The sequence below is a fragment of the Schistocerca cancellata genome, chromosome 10 (assembly GCF_023864275.1).
Source record: "Schistocerca cancellata isolate TAMUIC-IGC-003103 chromosome 10, iqSchCanc2.1, whole genome shotgun sequence".
NCBI lineage: Eukaryota > Metazoa > Arthropoda > Insecta > Orthoptera > Acrididae > Schistocerca > Schistocerca cancellata.
In genome coordinates, this window is record NC_064635.1 from 47,895,275 (window position 1) to 47,912,597 (window position 17,323).

The window sequence follows — 17,323 nt, forward strand, 5'->3', positions numbered from 1 at the left end:
CGCGAGGTCACAATGAAATCCACAGTGTATCCCTTTCAGATCCGATACGCACAATTGTGTGGGTGCGGTTTATTCGCGTTGCAGCATCATCATATTCCGCTATGCGGTTGAGTCCCAAGTCCCAAGTCACAGGAGTGTGTAGGAATCGCTGTTTCGTATACGACTCGATTTATATCGATTTCTCGTTACAGACGCGAGATATTGTGTCTTAATCTTTGGTAATTTTCAAGATGGCGGATCGGAAGGATGTCTGTCGAGGTAAATGTTTATTTGCTTTATTTATTGCGTTTTGACATTTGGAAAAATGTGTTTGAGATTCCGAAAGGTGTACAGAAGTAAATAAAATATGTTCGCCATAATTATTTGAATACTTTCATAGCTACAATGACTGTAACATCCACACGCACAATTGTGCGTGTTGGGACTATTTTACCGGCATATGGTCGTTTTCGGTCGATGTTTGTGGTTACGATTCGGAACAGATTACGGAACAAATAAGTAATTTTACTATTGTATTTGCACATTATTTTCACAGTTCGTTTGTGTGTTTCGTTGCAGGGCTTACTGAAGAGGAAATTCTAGCCATATTACATGACTCTGAAGTGGAAGTCTTCAGTAGTGATGACGAATTGTTAGATACAACTTGGACTCTTCCAACAATCAAACCTAGACTTGGAGAAAGCTCTGAATCTTCTGACGAGGAGGAAAATTGTAACAATGCTTCTGCAACAATACTACCAGTTGCTCCAGAAGTTCAGAACCATTTTCCCAGTCAACACAGTAGAAAGAATTCTAAAAAAACAGTGGGAACACATCGTCGTTTGTCCACTTCGAGAAAAAGACCATTCACCTCCAAAATGTTTGCGCATGCAGAGAGTGAGGTAGGACAGGAAATTAAAACTCCAATGAGCTATTTCAGCGAGTACTACCCAGAAGATTTTTTTCAGTTATCATCTGACTGCACTAACAGTTACTACTTTTCGAAGAAAGGGAAGTTGCTTCATACAAATCCTCAAGAGATAAAAAAGCTGTAGGCATGCATGTACTTATGGGATGCATTAGATATCCTCTTACACGTATCTACTGGCAGAAGTCATTGCGTATGCCAACTATTGCAGATTGTATGCCTAGAGACAGGTTCTTCACTCTCAGAACAGCACTGGATGTTGTGGACGCTAACAACATTCCACGTGAATCAGAAACTAATAGATTGTGGAAAGTACAACCTGCAGTTAATGTTGTACGCAGTGCTTGTTTGAGACTTCCACGCCCCTCTGAAAATGATTATTCCATTGATGAGCAAATGGTACCATTTACTGGACGCTGCACATTGTCCCAGTATGCTCCAAACAAACCGCGCCCTTTGGGAATTAAAAACTTTGTTTTGACAACAACGAAAGGTTTAGTACTTGATTTTGAATTTTATCAAGGTAAATCAACTCCTCTACCAGATGTTGGCCTTGGTCTTGGGCCATCTGTAATACTTCGCCTTGCTCAAACATTACCTCAAGGTGCAAGACTATATTTTGACAGATATTTTACAGCTTTGCCATTATTGCAACAGTTACTTGACCTAGAGCTGGAAGAAACAGGAACCATAATGAAAAACAGATTGAAACCATGAAACCAGTTCACCTGACAGTAGAAAAAAGACTGGAGAGAGGAGATATGGAAGAATTCTGCAGGGACGATGATAAAATAGTCATTGTCCAGTGGAAAGATTCAAAAGCTGCGACCCTTGCCTCTACTTGTACAGGATGTGAACCTGTAAGAAATGTTGAGAGATGGAGTAAACCAGAAAAGAAGTACATCTTAGTGCCATGTCCTGCAGTCGTAGTGAAGTACAACCTGTGTATGGGAGGAGTGGACCTCTGTGATCAAATGATCGAGACCTGCAGGACTTTCTTGAAGACAAAAAAGTGGACTTTAAAAGTTTTGATTCATTTACTTGATTTGGCTTGCGTCAATTCCTGGTTACAATACAAAGTTAAATGCGAAGCCAATAAAGTACAGAAGAAAATCACTTTAGATCTTCTTGGATTCGGACAAGTGATTGGGGAAGCGCTAATTTCTTCTTCTTCAGGACAGGAACATGAAAGTGAATCCGATGAAGAGTCACCAAATAAAAAGTACAAACCAGCAAACACACCATGTGATGACAAGCGGCCGGCCGCGGTGGCCGTGCGGTTCTAGGCGCTCCAGTCCGGAGCCGCGCTGCTGCTACGGTCGCAGGTTCGCATCCTGCCTCGGGCATGGGTGTGTGTGATGTCCTTAGGTTAGTTAGGTTTAAGTAGTTCTAAGTTCTAGGGGACTGATGACCAAAGCAGTTGAGTCCCATAGTGCTCATCACTGCAAGAAATGACATAAATATGTAAGATAATCTCAACCCACACAATCGTGTGGGTTCAAAATTTGTATCAAAATTAACAAAATAAAATTTTCTAAGCAATTGGTCCACGATTCTATATTTTTTTTAGTTACAAAAATGCATTTATTTCAAAATTTTCATTTCAAGTTTGGGTGGGGGTCTGAAAGGGGTATCCCGAGATATCACTGTATTCCTGGGTCAAACTATATTATTCAGGGCAATTAGAAATGTACCCACCAGGGGAGCTGTGCACGTTAAAGAGGGAGACAAAGAGGTGTGGTTTTTAGGCAGTTTTCCACATCCACCTTGGCAAATGCACGGTTGGTGCCTACGTCCCACTTCAGATACACTACGCCTCAAATTTTTGTACCCCGATGTCACATTTGACTATGCGATTACACTACACGCAGACGCAAGATGTACAGAAATTCCTCCCCAAGGGCAGGGGTGGGGGCGGAGGGAGGGGAGAGGAATTGGCAGTATCGTTGTCTACGCCTTGGTAATGCCAAATTTAAACAGACGCAAAATCCCCAAGATTGGCGATCTTTTTACAGAAGCTCGACATTTAGCGCGGACTTCAATGCGATATGCCTTTAACTGTTTCCACAACGAAACTTTGTCTCGAAACCTGGCAGAAAATCCAAAGAGATTCTGGTCGCATGTGAAGTATGTTAGCGGCAAGAAACAATCAATGCCTACTCTGCACGATAGCAATGGAGATACTATCGAAGACAGTGGTGCCAAAGCAGAGTTACCAAACACAGCCTACCGAAATGCCTTCACAAAAGACGACGAAGTAAATGTTCCAGAATTCGAATCGAGAACAGCTGCCAACATGAGTAACGTAGAAGCAAATATCCTCGGAGTAGTGAAGCAACTTAAATCACTTTATAAAAGCAAGTCTTCTCATGCAGACTGTATAACAATTAGGTTCCTTTCGGAGTATGCTGATGAATTAGCTCCATACTTAACGATCATATAGAACCTTTCGCTCGACGAAAGCTCCGTACCCAAGGACTGGAAAGTTGCACAGGTCACACCAATATTCAAGAAAGTTAGTACGAGTAATCCATTAAATTACAGGCCCATATCGTTAACGTCGATATGCAGCAGGATTTTAGAACATATATTGTGTTCGAACATTATGAATTACCTCGAAGGAAACGGTCTATTGACACAGTCAACATGAGTTTAGAAAACATCGTTCTTGTGAAACACAACTAGCTCTTCATTCACATGAAGTGTTGAGTGCTACTGACAAGGGACTTCAGGTCGATTCCGTATTTCTGGATTTCGGGAAGGCTTTTGGCACTGTACCACACAAGCGGCTCGTAGTGAAATTGCGAGCTTTTGGAATATTGTCTCAGTTATGTGACTGAATTTGCGATTTCCTGTCAGAGAGATCACAGTTCGTAGTAATTGACGGAAAGTCATCGAGTAAAACAGAAGTGATGACTCTGGGCACTATGGGACTTAACTTCTGAGGTCATCAGTCCCCTAGAACTTAGAACTACTTAAACCTAACTAACCTAAAGACATCACACACATCCATGCCCGAGGCAGGATTCGAACCTGCGACCGCAGCGGTCGCGCGGTTCCAGACTGTAGCGCCTAGAACCGCTCGGCCACCTTGACCGTCAAAACAGAAGTGATTTCCGGCATTCCCCAAGGTAGTGTTAGAGGCCCTTTGCTGTTCCTTATCTGTATAAACGATTTGGGAGACAATCTGAGCTGCCGTCTTCGGTTGTTTGCAGATGACGCTGTCGTTTATCGACTAATAAAGTCATCAGAAGACCAAAACAAACTGCAAAACGATTTAGAAAAGATATCTGAATGGTGCGAAAAGTGGCAGTTGACTTTAAATAACGAAAAGTATGAGGTCTTCCACATGAGTGCTAAAAGGAACTCGTTGAATTTCGGTTACACGATAAATCAGTCTAATCTAAAAGCCGTAAATTCAACTAAATACCCAGGTATTACAATTACGAACAACTTAAATTGGAAGGAGCACATAGAAAATGTTGTGGAGAATGCTAACCAAAGACTGCGTTTTACTGTCAGGACACTTAGAAAATACAGATCTACTAAGGAGACTGCCTACACTACGCTTGTCCGTCCTCTTTTAGAATACTGCTGCGCGGTATAGAGTCCTTACCAGATAGGACTGGCGGAGTATATCGAAAAAGTTCAAAGAAAGGCAGAACGTTTTGTATTATCGCGAAATGTGGAAGAGAGTGTCACAGAAATGATACATGATTTCGGCTGGATATCATTAAAAGATAGGCGTTTTTCCTTGCTACGGAATCTTCTTTCGAAATTCCAATCACAAACTTTCTTCTCCGAATGCGAAAGTACTTTGTTGACACCGACCTACATATGGAGGAACGATCACCACAGTAAAATAAGGGAAATCAGAGCTCGTGCGGAAAGATACAGGTGTTCATTCTTTCCGCGCGCTATACGAGATTGGAATAATAGAGAATTGTGAAGGTGGTTCGATGAACCCTCTGCCAGGCACTTAAATGTGATTTGCAGAGTATCCATGTAGAGTTAGATGTAATAGTAGCCATTGTAGAGGTATTGTTGGGTCTCTCGAAATAGAAGAAGTGCCATATCATTACCAACACGACACTGATCGCATAAAGGCCACCGGAGACGAAGGGAACCGAAAATGAATAAGCGATTGCAGACGGTTATAGCTGTGTAATGCATAGCGATAGATCGATAAGACTATGATTTTAGTTGATTTTCTATCTCCGTCTATCGATAAGCTGCACACAAATAACAACTAGACAGATGGTGGAAAAAACTGGCCAGATTATAGTAAGACTTGGCTCTGAGGTTTTCGTGCAACTTAATTATGTACATAGACAATTCATCCATTCTAGGAGTCGACAATCTCCACGATTTTTGCCTGTTATCGACTCAAAATGTACATGTCGTGTGACTAGGGCCTCCCGTCGGGTAGACCGTTCGCCGGGTGTACGTCTTTCGATTTGACGCCACTTCGGCGACTTGCTCGTTGATGGGGATGAAATGACGATGATTAGGACAACACAACACCCAGTCCCTGAGCGGAGAAAAATCTCCGACCCAGCCGGCAATCGAACCCGGGCCCTTAGAATTAATATTCTGTCGCGCTAACGACTCAGCTAGCGGGGGCGGACGTTGTAGACATTAATAGGGTAAGATATCGGTCGTGCGAATGATTTAAAATTATGTCACAGAAATAACTAAAGATGTCACAGAGATAACTAAAGATGAATGAAACACTTTTTTCGCGTGATGTAATTAAAAATCAACTATTTTCTAATTTTTCCTTTCCTTGCACTGTGAAACCTTGCTTCTGTTCAAGTTTCATGGTTCTAGGTCTACGTGAAGTACCCCATATTTTTTACTAAGTGATTTTGCAGTATCAAAACATATGACATAAATGACCGTATCTTTTTTTGCACTGACTTAGAAGCTTAATATTTTTGCACCGCCAAGGGGCCTTAGTATGCGATATTAATTTTACCTCGATACGCCGTCCCGTTTCGCAGAAAACGGCATATTAACACACGGACAGACGAAGACACAATCAGATGACAAATGACAAAAAACTTTTTTGCAGTATGATTACGAATAAACAATTTCGATTTTTCCCCTTAACTTGTACTATGTAACCATTCGCCTTGCCAAATGTCATGGTTCTACAGGTTTTGATGAACGAGTTTGCAAGTGTCAAAACATATGACACAAACGACCGTTTCTTTTGATTGCATTGACTGAGAAGATAAGTTTTCTACATAGCCAAGGAACCATATATCTTAGTATGTGACACGAATTTCAACTTACGCCCACCTGGATCTGAGAAAAAGGGATCTTTACAGATGACACAGACAAACAGTCGGACACCAAATGACAAGGAAATATTTTTCCGCGTATTATTATCACGAACAGACATTTTTCGGATATTTTTCTTTACATATATTGTGAAACCTTCCTTCTTGCCAAATTTTATGGCTCTAGGTCAAAGGAAAGTATCTTACAGGTTTCGATACGGGAACATACACTCCTGGAAATGGAAAAAAGAACACATTGACACCGGTGTGTCAGACCCACCATACTTGCTCCGGACACTGCGAGAGGGCTGTACAAGCAATGATCACACGCACGGCACAGCGGACACACCAGGAACCGCGGTGTTGGCCGTCGAATGGCGCTAGCTGCGCAGCATTTGTGCACAGCCGCCGTCAGTGTCAGCCAGTTTGCCGTGGCATACGGAGCTCCATCGCAGTCTTTAACACTGGTAGCATGCCGCGACAGCGTGGACGTGAACCGTATGTGCAGTTGACGGACTTTGAGCGAGGGCGTATAGTGAGCATGCGGGAGGCCGGGTGGACGTACCGCCGAATTGCTCAACACGTGGGGCGTGAGGTCTCCACAGTACATCGATGTTGTCGCCAGTGGTCGGCGGAAGGTGCACGTGCCCGTCGACCTGGGACCGGACCGCAGCGACGCACGGATGCACGCCAAGACCGTAGGATCCTACGCAGTGCCGTAGGGGACCGCACCGCCACTTCCCAGCAAATTAGGGACACTGTTGCTCCTGGGGTATCGGCGAGGACCATTCGCAACCGTCTCCACGAAGCTGGGCAACGGTCCCGCACACCGTTAGGCCGTCTTCCGCTCACGCCCCAACATCGTGCAGCCCGCCTCCAGTGGTGTCGCGACAGGCGTGAATGGAGGGACGAATGGAGACGTGTCGTCTTCAGCGATGAGAGTCGCTTCTGCCTTGGTGCCAATGATGGTCGTATGCGTGTTTGGCGCCGTGCAGGTGAGCGCCACAATCAGGACTGCATACGACCGAGGCACACAGGGCCAACACCCGGCCGGCATCATGGTGTGGGGAGCGATTTCCTACACTGGCCGTACACCACTGGTGATCGTCGAGGGGACACTGAATAGTGCACGGTACATCCAAACCGTCATCGAACCCATCGTTCTACCATTCCTAGACCGGCAACGGAACTTGCTGTTCCAACAGGACAATGCACGTCCGCATGTATCCCGTGCCACCCAACGTGCTCTAGAAGGTGTAAGTCAACTACCCTGGCCAGCAAGATCTCCGGATCTGTCCCCCATTGAGCATGTTTGGGACTGGATGAAGCGTCGTCTCACGCGGTCTGCACGTCCAGCACGAACGCTGGTCCAACTGAGGCGCCAGGTGGAAATGGCATGGCAAGCCGTTCCACAGGACTACATCCAGCATCTCTACGATCGTCTCCATGGGAGAATAGCAGCCTGCATTGCTGCGAAAGGTGGATATACACTGTACTAGTGCCGACATTGTGCATGCTCTGTTGCCTGTGTCTATTTGCCTGTGGTTCTGTCAGTATGATCATGTGATGTATCTGACCCCAGGAATGTGTCAATAAAGTTTCCCCTTCCTGGGACAATGAATTCACGGTGTTCTTATTTCAATTTCCAGGAGTGTATGTTTTGAGTGGTGTCCGCCTTTAGCAAAACGCAATTTTGTTTTTTGTCCCAGACATGTTTCACTGCAGTTGCAGCATCATCAGTGGTTTTTTTATTATTATGGCTGTTAAACATAAGGAATGTTCTTTACTGTTTAAATGCATTTATATATTACTTTCTAAATAGTAATTACAGGTTTCTGAAGAACACATAAAACGTGTATTCATAACTTCTTACCACATGGTATGGTTTTCCTGCTGTATCACGTTTTTAAAGTGACTGTTTTTCTTTACAGTTTGTAACCTGCAACTATATACAACTTAATGTAGGCAAAACATTTACGCAAAAAGAACGGTTTCTAAACGGTTATGATTATGGCTGAGATTAATAATTCATGTGAAAGGTGTGTGTGTGTGTGTGTGTGTGTGTGAGTGTGTGTGTGTGTGTGTGTGTGTGTATCTATTTACATTATGTTCCACTTACAGTTTCTTTTCTTCATTGTCTGTTCCTATGTATTGAGTTGTCACTATCACTGTCACTGTTTACCAGCTGCAATAACAAAATGGCGGAAAGTGGAACAGTAGAAGGTGTGAAAACAAGATGGCAGACAGTGGAACAATTGAAGATGTCATTGGCAGTTGTTTTGAATCTCTCCGAGAGGTGTGTGTGAGCGGATGACTTCCATGGTACTAGAGGGAGCTGTAAGAGGGCAAAAACTGTAGAGGAAGAGAAGACAGAGACTGGAATCATCCAGAAAATAATTGAGGACTTAGGCTGCAAGTGCTACTCTGAGATAAAGAGTTTGGGGCCGAAGAGGAATTCGTGGCTAACGGCGTCAAACCAGTAAGAAGAATGATGACGAAAAAAAAAAAACAATTTATTGAAAATGTAATTTTTTTTACAAACACGTTAAGTAACTACTCCCATTTATGTATGGAAAATTATATCCTCCATATGACAACACAAGGCCGCGCGGCAACGAGCAATGCGTTCATTGAAGTTCTGAAGATGGTGTTGACAAACATCTGATGGGATGCCGTTAATAGCCCTTTCAATTTCATCCTTCAATTGTTCTGATTTCACAAATACAAAAAAAGGCGTAAGACCGCATGATTTTGCAGGCTATTCCTGGTTGCGACGGAAAGTTATATTTTTTGAGGAGGCTTTTCATTCACCAGAGCAATTGTTTCAAGGGATGTGTGACATGTCGCAACATCTTATTGAAACCAAAAATCGTCATTTTCATTAATAAGAGGGAAAAACCAATCAGGAAGCATGTTTCGGTAACGGTCGCCGTTCACAGTGACGGCAGCTCCCTCCTGCCCAGAACTCACACCACACAGTCGTGCATCTCATCCTGCACAGTCACTTGAAGATCTTCGCTACCCCAAATTCTGCAGTTCTGCTTACTGACGTACTCACCGGGGTGGAACTGCTCCTCATATGAGAAAATTATTCTCTTTGTGAAGTTCTCGTCCTCCGCTTGTCGAGCCGAGACCCATTGAGCAAATGGATGTCTCTTTCCGTGATCTGGAGGCGTCAACTCTTGTGTAAGATGAATCTTGTACGCATCCGTTTTGAGATCTTCTGAAAGGCTTTCAGGCAGTGAACTTGGTGATAAATTCAATAGTTCCGAGCTGATCGGAGAACCGATTTTCTGGGCCTTACGGTAATATTGTCACGCACGACATCATTGTTTATTTGTTTTCGAACAGAACGCGGTCGTCCTGTTTTCTTAACGTTTGAAACAGACCCCTTCGTCTCATACTTCCGGATCAACTTCCAAACTGCAGAAGGTGCGACAGGTCTACCAAAGTGACTGCTTACACCACGCTTGTCCGCCCTGTTCTCGGGTATTGTTGTGCGGTGTGCGGTTCGCATCAGGTGGGACTGACAGATGACATCGAAAAAATTCAAAGAAGGACAGCTCGTTTTGTAGTTCAAATGGTTCAAATGGCTCTGAGCACTATGGGACTCAACATCTTAGGACATAAGTCCCCTAGAACTTAGAACAACTTAAACCTAACTAACCTAAGGACTTCACACACACCCATGCCCGAGGTAGGATTCGAACCTGCGACCGTAGCAGTCCCGCGGTTCCGGACTGCAGCGCCAGAACCGCTAGACCACCGCGGCCGGCCGTTTTGTAGTATCCCGAAATAGGGGAGATAGCGCCACAGACACGATACGTGAATTGGAGTGGCAATCATTAAAACAAAGGCGTTTTTCGTTGCGACAGGATATTCTCATGAAATTTCAATCACCAGTTTTCTCCTCCGATTGCGAAAACATTCACTTGGCACCCACCTACTTAGGGAGAAATGATCATCACGATAAAATAAGAGAAATAAGAGCTCGCACAGAAAAATTTAAGTGCTCGTTTCTTACACGCGCCGTTCGAGAGTGGAACAGTAGAGAGACAGCTTGAAGGTGGTTCATTGAACCCTCTGCCAGGCACTTTATTGTGAATAGCAGAGTAATCACGTAACTGTAGATGGAGAAGAAGTCCATAATAATCATAGTAAGTACATAAAGTGTTTATATGCGTTGACGTTTATACATTTTCGTGTAGCTATTTGGTGGTAGATTTTGGGTTTTGAATCTATAAGTGGGATTCAGTCACTCCATATTATTCGAGCCGGCCGGAGTGGCCGTGCGGTTCTAGGCGCTACAGTGTGGAACCGAGAGACCGATCCGGTCGCAGGTTCGAATCCTGCCTCGGGCATGGCTGTCTGTGATGTCCTTAGGTTAATTAGGTTTAATTAGTTCTAAGTTCTAGGCGACTGATGACCTCAGAAGTTAAGTCGCATAGTGCTCAGAGCCATTTGTGCCATATTATTCGAGATCGATTGGTGCACTTTTATCTCACCATAATCAGTTTTATTACAAGCTGCGCAAGGAAACCTCTGTTTGATTCACTTCACTGGTTTCAACAGTTTGTCCTGTCGTCTTCAGAAGTGAAACAAGCTTACATTTCACGAACGGTCGTCGCGGGACTCTCACTGTTTCTGTAATAACTTTTTATCACTTGGATACGTTGCACAATGTCATCTGCTCCATTATTAAAATAAACATTAAACAATTATGCTCATCACAGAAAAGCTATCAGGGTAGTAAGGGGAAGGATCACGGATAACAAACATCAAAAACCCACGGCTGCCAAGCGTGATATGACAAAATGGCGCAAAATTCTGTCTTCCTTAGTTCCCGAACGCCCGGTGTACTTCTTGGCAGTAATGCGAGCTTGCAGAGTATTCACAGAGCCCATGGGACACCACGGTATGGCTGCCCAAATCAACACCGAACCCCCGCCACGTTTCGTTCTTGGCAAGTAAACAGTTGGGAATAGCGCGAAACAAAATTCATCCGACCAAATGAGTTTTTTCCGTTGCTCCATAGTCAACGTTATACGGCATCGGTACCACCTTTATTTGTTACAGACTTTACCATCTCTTACGAGTGGTTTTTGGAATGCCAGCTCGCCCCTAAATTCTTTGTAAATAGAGCTATCTTCTACATCTACATCTACGTCTACATGGATACTGTGCAAATCACATTTATGTGCCTGGCAGAGGGTTCATCGAACCATCTTCACAATTCTCTATTATTCCAATCTCGTATAGCGCGCGGAAAGAATGGACACCAATATCTTTTCGTACGAACTCTGATTTCCCTTATTTTATCTTGTTCATCGTTCCTCCCCATGTAGGTCGGTGTCAACAAAATATTTTCGCATTCGGAGGAGACAGTTGGTGATTCGAATTTCGTGAGAAGATTCCGTCGCAACGAAAAACGCCTTTCTTTTATCGATGTCCATCCGAAATCCTGTATCATTTCTGTGACACTCTCTGCCATATTTCGTGATAATACAAAACGTGCTGCCTTTCTTTGAAGTTTTTCGATGTACTCCGTCAGTCTTGTCTGGTAAGGATCCCACACCGCGCAGCAGTATTCTAAAAGAGGACAGACAAGCGTAGCGTAGTCAGTCTCTTTAGCAGGCCTTTCACATTTTCTAAGTGTCCTGCCAATAAAACGCAGTTTTTGATTTGCCTTCCCCACAACATTTTCTGTGTGTTCTTTCCAATTTAAGCTGTTCGTAATTGTAATACCTAGGGATTTAGTCGAATTTACGGCTTTTAGATTAGACTGATTTATCGTGTTGTTTTGTTGCCGGCAGTGTTCGTGAGTGCGACATTCAGTTATGCAGCGACTTTTACAGCCTTCGTCCTCTTACTTTTCGTTACAATCGTTTTCAATTACCGTCTGTCACGGTCACTCAACACCACACTTTCGTCGGCGTTGTCTCTCGGCGGATGAAGATTTTCCGCTTTCTCTGTATTTCTTCGATATGGCGCCTCTTGAAACACCAAACACCTAGGTTACGGAACCACCCACCGTACGAGATATAACAATTTGTCCTCGTTCGAATTCACTCAACTGAGACGCAATGCACTCACAACTACACGGAACAGTGTTCTGACCACGGTTGATACTTGTAACGTTCTCAGGACACCGCACGGGTGCCACTCGCGGTCAAATACAACAGCGCAAACTGCACGTGTTCAAGAATGCGTGTTTCGCGGTGTTTCCATATTTTTGCTTACACCCTGTAGGCTACGGCTTTTTTCTTGTTTTCGTGGACGGTTTTACAATTCTGAATTTTCTGCAGCCTCTCTTACATCCTCCATTTGTGAGCCATTAAGTCGCAGAGTGTATAGATGGCTTCGATCCGATAGCACACTCAACGTTAGACACAAACCTCGTAAGGGGATGTTTACTATCTTTGGCATGTTCTTTGAGAATTTTTTCCTCGGGATGTGTTACAGATATCAATGTCAAATTTGGTCAAAATGTTTATTTTCGACAGGAAATGTCGAAGAGCAAAGGCGAAAGTGACGTCGGAACGAAAAAAAATTTCGATGTAGACCTCCACGCACGGTATGTCACAGGTCAGGCGCCTCGTCTGTAATCAAAACTGAGTTGACGTTAGCGAAGTATATATAAGATTCTTTAGGAGTTGCACCTCGCTTAAGTTATTTGGACCATACGAAACAAAATGGCTGACTTTTGAAAAAAAATAGGGTTTTTTTCATAGATTTTTCGACTTGATGGATAGGAATCCTCCCCCCATGGACCTTGCCGTTGGTGGGGAGGCTTGCGTGCCTCAGCGATACAGATAGCCGTACCGTAGGTGCAACCACAACGGAAGGGTATCTGTTGAGAGGCCAGACAAACGTGTGGTTCCTGAAGAGGGGCAGCAGCCTTTTCAGTAGTTGCAGGGGCATCAGTCTTGATGATTGACTGATCTGGCCTTGTAACAATAACCAAAACGGCCTTGCTGTGCTGGTACTGCGAACGGCTGAAAGCAAGGAGAAACTACGGCCGTAATTTTTCCCGAGGGCATGCAGCTTTACTGTATGATTAAATGATGATGGCGTTCTCTTGGGTAAAATAGTCCCCCATTCGGATCTCCGGGCGGGGACTACTCAAGAGGATGTCGTTATCAGGAGAAAGAAAACTGGCGTTCTACGGATCGGAGCGTGGAATGTCAGATCACTTAATCGGGCAGGTAGGTTAGAAAATTTTAAAAGGGAAATGGATAGGTTAAAGTTAGATATAGTGGGGATTAGTGAAGTTCGGTGGCAGGAGGAACAAGACTTCTGGTCAGGTGACTACAGGGTTATAAACACAAAATCAAATAGGGGTAATGCAGGAGTAGGTTTAATAATGAATAGGGAAATAGGAATGCGGGTAAGCTACTACAAACAGCGTAGTGAACGCATTATAGTGGCCAAGATAGATACGAAGCCCACACCTACTACAGTAGTACAAGTTTATATGCCAACTAGCTCTGCAGATGACGAAGAAATTGAAGAAATGTATGATGAAATAAAAGAAATTATTCAGATAGTGAAAGGTGACGAAAATTTAATAGTCATGGGTGACTGGAATTCGGTAGTAGGAAAAGGGAGAGAAGGAAACGTAGTAGGTGAATATGGATTGGGGCTAAGAAATGAAAGAGGAAGCCGCCAGGTAGAATTTTGCGCAGAGCATAACTTAATCATCTTGGAGATACTAGAAGGTATCAGATAGATTATATAATGGTAAGACAGATTTAGGCACCAGGTTTTAAATTGTAAGACATTTCCAGGGGCAGATGTGGACTCTGACCACAATCTATTGGTTATGACCTGTAGATTAAAACTGAAGAAACTGAAAAAGGTGGGAATTTAAGGAGATGGGACCTGGATAAACTGAAAGAACCAGAGGTTGTACAGAGTTTCAGGGAGAGCATAAGGGAACAATTGACAGGAATGGGGGAAAGAAATACAGTAGAAGTGCCAGGAAAGTCGCAATCTCCACAGTCTTCGCACTAGACTGCAAATCCTTGGGGGCTACTTCCAAACACACGCGTTCAAACTCTCATTTGAATTTGTTTCCTCCCAAGCACCGGTACAATAACTCGTCCTTCGAAAGAAAAAAACTGGTGCGTGAAAAAGGCCGATTTCAGGCAGGTGCATTTTTTTGTCCAACCGCGAATAACAAACATTCCCGTTCCGTATTCGGAAAAACCGTTTCAGGGATGGATTCTAAGCACTTTTATGGATCCAAAAATGCAACTAAAAATCGATTTTTTGAACCAAAAGATAGTAAACCTCCCCTTAAGATTCCACAAAGATAACCTTTGATTCACTTTACCGGTTTCGACAGTTTTGACTGTCATCTTCAGAAGTGAAAGAGGCTTACAGCAAATGTTAAAATAAGAATCGGACGGTAGTGTCTCTTGCTACAGGAGATAATAAAACAGAGAGACATCTCTAAAAATAAATGACGCGTGCGATGGACGGTAAACAATTAAGTAACTTCCAGCATACTGGAGTAACTTGGGCCACTAACTTCTGTTAATCAATGGACCGAAAACCAGTCCAAGTTGCGACCATTTTATTTTTCATTCTGTACCTTGTTTCGGTCTAAGACCCATTTTCAAATCAACATAACAAAATCGAAAATTGCATTTGCGAAAAGTCAACAAAACGTGTAACGTATATTCACAGTGCATTGAGATAACTGTAAAAAAACGTGTAATGTATATGAATATACAGATAACTGTATGAACTGTGAATGTAAATTATACATTGTGTTGACATTTCCGGAATTGCCATTTTCGATTTTGTTATGTTGATTTGAAAATGGGCCTTGGTCCGGAAATAGTTATCGAATGAAAAATAAAATATTTGAAACTTGGACTGGTTTTTCGTTCTATTAAACAATTAACTGTCGAATTTCACATTGTTCACAGTATGTGCGAGAAAAGTCAACCGCCAAGCTGATTTTTCTCGCACATACTATCTACGATGTGAAATTTGAGAGTTCATTGTTTCCCAGTCATCGCACGCATCATTTATGTTTAGAGGTATCAGTCTGTTCTACTGACTCTGTAGCAAAGAATACTACCGTCCGATCCTGATGTTGATTTTGGCTAAAAGCCTTTCTCATTTCTGAAGATGACAGTACAAACTGTCGAAACCAGTGAAATGAAGCAAGAAGAGGTTTCCTTGTGCAGCATGTAATAAAACTGATTATGGTGAGATAAGGTGCACCAATCGATCTTGAATAATATAGTGACTGATTCCCTCGTTAAAGATCCAAAACCCAGAAATCTACCACCAAAAAGCTATACGAAAAACTATAAACGTCAACGTATATAAACACTTTATGTAATTACTACAATTATTATGGGCTTCTTCTACATCTACGTGATTACTCTGCTATTCACAATAAAGTGCCTGGCAGAGGGTTCAATGAACCACCTTCAAGCTGTCTCTCTACTGTTTCTTTCTCGAACGGCGCAAGGGAAAAAAGCGAGCATTAAATTTTTCTGTGCGAGCCCTGATTTCTCTTATTTTTATCGTGATGATCTTTTCTCCCTCTGTAGGTGGGTGCCAACAGAATGTTTTCGCATATGGGGGAGGAAACTGTGATTGAAATTTCACGAGAAGATCCCATCGCAACAAAAAACGTCTTTGTTTTAATGATTCCCACTCCAATTCACATATCATATCTGTGACACTGTCTCCCCTATTTCGGGATAATACAAAACGAGCTGCCCTTATTTTAACTTTTTCGATGTCATCTGTCTGTCCCACCTGATGCTAATCGCACACGGCACAGCAATACTTGAGAACAGGGCGGACAAGCGTGGTGTAAGCAGTCTCTTTAGTAGACCTGTTGCACCTTCTAAGTCAGGCTCGCCCAAACTGTGCCCCTGGGGCGCTAGCGCCCGCGATCGCCCGCGGCCAGCGCCCCGGGCGAATTCCTATGTTGCTGCAGTGGCCGAGCCGAGCCGCTTAGCTGGCCGTGCGGACCGCCCGAACGCCAACCGATAGATACAGGGTTATTACAAATGATTGAAGCGATTTCACAGCTCTACAATAACTTTATTATTTCAGATTTTTCAAAATGCTTTGCACACACATACAAAAACTCAAAAAGTTTTTTTAGGCATTCACAAATGTTCGATATGTGCCCCTTTAGTGATTCGGCAGACATCAAGCCGATAATCAAGTTCCCCCCACACTCGGCGCAACATGTCCCCATCAATGAGTTCGAAAGCATCGTTGATGCGAGCTCGCAGTTCTGGCACGTTTCTTGGTAGAGGAGGTTTAAACACTGAATCTTTCACATAACCCCACAGAAAGAAACCGCATGGGGTTAAGTCGGGAGAGCGTGGAGGCCATGACATGAATTGCTGATCGTGATCTCCACCACGACCGATCCATCGGTTTCCCAATCTCCTGTTTAAGAAATGCCGAATATCGTGATGGAAGTGCAGTGGAGCACCATCCTGTTGAAAGATGAAGTCGGCGCTGTCGGTCTCCAGTTGTGGCATGAGCCAATTTTCCAGCATGTCCAGATACACGTGTCCTGTAACATTTTTTTCGCAGAAGAAAACGGGGCCGTAAACTTTAAACCGTGAGATTGCACAAAACACGTTAACTTTTGGTGAATTGCGAATTTGCTGCACGAATGCGTGAGGATTCTCTACCGCCCAGATTCGCACATTGTGTCTGTTCACTTCACCATTAAGAAAAAATGTTGCTTCATCACTGAAAACAAGTTTCGCACTGAACGCATCCTCTTGCATGAGGTGTTGCAACCGCGCCGAAAATTGAAAGCGTTTGACTTTGTCATCGGGTGTCAGGGCTTGTAGCAATTGTAAACGGTAAGGCTTCTGCTTTAGCCTTTTCCGTAAGATTTTCCAAACCGTCGGCTGTGGTACAAGCTCCCTGCTTGCTTTATTCGTCGACTTCCGCGGGCTACGCGTGAAACTTGCCCGCACGCGTTCAACCGTTTCTTCGCTCACTGCAGGCCGACCCGTTGATTTCCCCTTACAGAGTCATCCAGACGCTTTAAACTGCGCATACCATCGCCGAATGGAGTTAGCCGTTCGTGGATCTTTGTTGAACTTCGTCCTGAAGTGTCGTTGCACTGTTA

The 17,323-nt window shown here is 43.6% G+C and overlaps 1 protein-coding gene across 1 annotated transcript in view; it reads right to left on the bottom strand.

Annotated features, from left to right (window-relative positions):
• The window catches only part of LOC126106309 (echinoderm microtubule-associated protein-like 2), a 790,720-nt gene that overhangs the window by 390,093 nt on the left and 383,304 nt on the right, over positions 1-17,323 (bottom strand). The gene's annotated exons all lie outside the window — the stretch shown is intronic.